Source organism: Ochotona curzoniae, unplaced genomic scaffold (genome assembly GCF_017591425.1).
Source record: "Ochotona curzoniae isolate NIBS_2020 unplaced genomic scaffold, NIBS_Ocur_1.0 contig_1014, whole genome shotgun sequence".
NCBI lineage: Eukaryota > Metazoa > Chordata > Mammalia > Lagomorpha > Ochotonidae > Ochotona > Ochotona curzoniae.
Window position 1 is genome coordinate 11,907,699 of NW_024464920.1, and position 3,143 is coordinate 11,910,841.

At 39.8% G+C, this 3,143-nt stretch overlaps 1 non-coding gene across 1 annotated transcript; it reads right to left on the minus strand.

The window, feature by feature from the left end:
* Positions 1-2,306: 2,306 nt before the first annotated feature.
* LOC121164237 lies at positions 2,307-2,413 on the minus strand. The gene has a single exon (XR_005885056.1). It is a non-coding gene; the product is annotated as a U6 spliceosomal RNA (small nuclear RNA).
* Between the last annotated feature and the right edge of the window lie 730 nt (positions 2,414-3,143).

The following is a 3,143-nucleotide window of genomic DNA, read 5'->3' on the forward strand; positions in this document are numbered from 1 at the left end:
AGATACCAATCATATCCCCCACATTCTTCAGTCTGTTTTTCATTCATGAATCAGAGAAGTTGTGCTCCTTGATGATACTTCTTCCATGAAGTAAGTCTCTTTTCTTTATAGCTTTCCAATCTTGCAGATATCTGACATACTCTTTCCACTCTCAGGTTAAGATATGGAGGCATAACACCCTTGACTCTCACTTGAAAACTTTGTTTATGGCCAGAAATTGCAGTGGGCCCCTCCTCATTTTTATTTTTATGTGTCCTGTCTGAGATGGTTGTTCAACTGCTTTCTAAATGTGATTTTAGGAGTGTCAGTGTCAGGAGAATTCTTTTTGGAGGGCTCAAAGGGTAATGTTTATCTATTTTGGCATTTCATGATGCCTCCCTTTTTCTTCTGTTCTCCATTTCCTCTGTGGCAGAGACAGATAAGTGTTCCAAAGACATATGCTTGATTCTTTGATCTAGATGTAGGAGCCCAGTATCTCAGCAGCGCCATATGACTAGTTTTGGTCAGTGAAAAGGGAGGAGGAATTACTTGTGTCACTTCTGGGCCAAGGTCATGCCTAGTAGTCATGCCTTTCCCATGCCCTGTTTCCTGATTGCAGGATCCTTAGATGGCAGTGTAAAAATAAAGGTGGCTGAATCCCTGAGTGACCATTTGTGTTGGAATGTACATGAGCAAGCAACAAGCTGGGTTTGTTTGTTACTAGACTTGAATTGGATAAATTCTGACTGACATCCTCCTCTTTATTTATCAGATATTTGTCATTTCTTTGCAAAATGCTATGCTGGATATTAAGGGTAGAAAAATAACTGAAACACAATCCCTGAACTCAAGGAACTCACAACCTATGGGGAGAAGCTGATGCGTGCTTATATATTTTTTGCTACTATCAAGGAGAGTAGAGCAGGTAACTTACATGAGGATGGGATAAGGGTAGGAGTGGAAAGGATGATTCAAGATTGGCTGGGTGACAAGTATTCCAGGTGGATTGACATGAACACAGGTAAAAGCAGAAAAGTGAAACTCGTGTGTGTGTGTGTGTGTGTGTGTGTGTGTGTGTGTGTTGGTGGGCTGGGGGAGAGTCTTCAACATATTCATAGAATATATGTGTTATGAAAGCTTTACAAGGATTTGAAAATAAGCCATTTAAAAATTACATTTCCTGTGACCTTTTTTGAAGTATAATTCTATATGTGGTGGAAGAAAAAAAGGTTTAGAAAACAGACTCAGAAATTTTTATTAGGATGTGTTGTTACTGTAGTTTTTTTGGAGGGGAAGTTTATTTTACACAACAGGAATAGTTTTAACAAAGCCTAAATGTAATTAAAGTTCTTCTTTAGAGTAAGAGTCATCCTAGGGTACTACAGTGACCCTGACTCTCCAGGGAAAGGTTGTTATTGAGAATCAGTGGTGAAGGTTTATTTTCACATAATCCTTAGGCTTGGATAAATGCTTCATTCAAATGGAGCATGATGACACTACTTTAAAAGAAAACCAAATGTAGTCTCCCTTTAAATTAAAATTTGAAAGACAGAGTTACACAGAAAAAGGGAGACAGATCTGTTGGCTCACTGCCCAAGTGGCTGCAACAGGCTAAAGCCAGGAGCCAAGAGCTTCATCTGGGTTTCACATGTGGGTGACAGGGACCCAAATGCTTGGACTATCTTCTGCTGCTTTCCCAAGCATATTAACAGGTTGTGTATTGGAAGTGGACCAGGAAGGATTTGAACTGGCACCAATGTAGAGGCTTAGATTGTTGCACCACAATTCTGGCCCCGCATCAGAAACAGTCAGTTACATGTTTTGCTTCCTGCATGCTTAGGAAAATTGATTTCCATTGTTATTACCTCTGCTCTTCAGACAGTTCCAGCAGCCAGAGGACAATGGCCTAACTTAAGTTCTGCTTTTATTGGTATAATTACATTGAATCTTGTAAGTTGGTTTATTTTATATTTGAAGGTCAATTTATAATTTTGGCCTAAGATAACTACAAGTGGTAGTTTGAAGTCTTAATTTCAGTCTTCACCTCCAGGAGTCATAGGCTATGTGTGTAGCTTTGCTATAACCCTATCATATCTGCTTGCTTCTGCAACACATATACTAAACCGTATCGTGGGAGCAATGTATCTCTCTGCTCATAATTTAATTTTGCTATCGAGGTATCTTTGGGAAATGAAGCGTTAACAGAAGTGATGTAAACGGAAGCTGGAGATATGTGCTGCACTGCAGTTGGGCATTCCTCACGCTTTTGGATTATGAGGACAAGTTACAAGAGAAAGGCTTCAAAAATTCACAAAAGATTCATTTAAAAAAATATGGAATGCTTCACAAATTTGTGTTTCATCCTTGCACAAGGGCCATGCTAATCTTCTTAGTATCATTCCAATTTTAGTATATGTGCTGCCGAAGCAAGCACTTCATGTGGTTTTAAAAATTTGTTCTTCTACAAACTTTTTGGAGCCCCTTTGTAAGTTCCCAGGTAGTTGCTGCATCCTTCATGCTGGATTCAAAATGAGGGAAATTTTGCTTCTGAAAAAGTACTCAGGATAGGTATATTCCTTTTCTCCCTCTCAAGTTCATTGCATGCATGCTGATGCAATGTGAGATGGTCATTATGGGGTCAAAAAACCACCTTAAAAAGAGTAACCATCGTACAGAGTGGTGGAGGAGCAATGCAAGAGAAATGCATGTTCTGGTAGTGGCATGCAGCTACCAAATTCACCAGTTCTGAAACAGCACTATCTTGCTACTTGTTGTTCTGTAGGGTAAGATGTGTTCTTATTTTAAAAGGTGCTTGGTTGGCTTGTTCTGTTGCTAGCCATTTATGGTATCCCAGTGAATCACTCAAGAATCATATATGTTGTGACTTTTAGTTGCCAGGTTGTAAAAAGTATTCCTGAGGCAAACCCTGAATCATTATCCACACTCTGCAGATATGGTCAGCTTTAGTTTAAAGGCTTAGTTTAAAGGGAGAATGAGAGGTGGGGGAGGGAGGGGAAAATAAAGAAAGAGAGAGAGAGAGAAGGAGGGAGGGAAGGAAAGAAGGAAGGAAAGGAGGAGGAAGATAATACTTGAAAGGCCTTTTGAGCGTTGGGTTGAGTACGACCTCTTTTGGCCTGAGCCAGTCATTTTGGTTCATCAGCAAG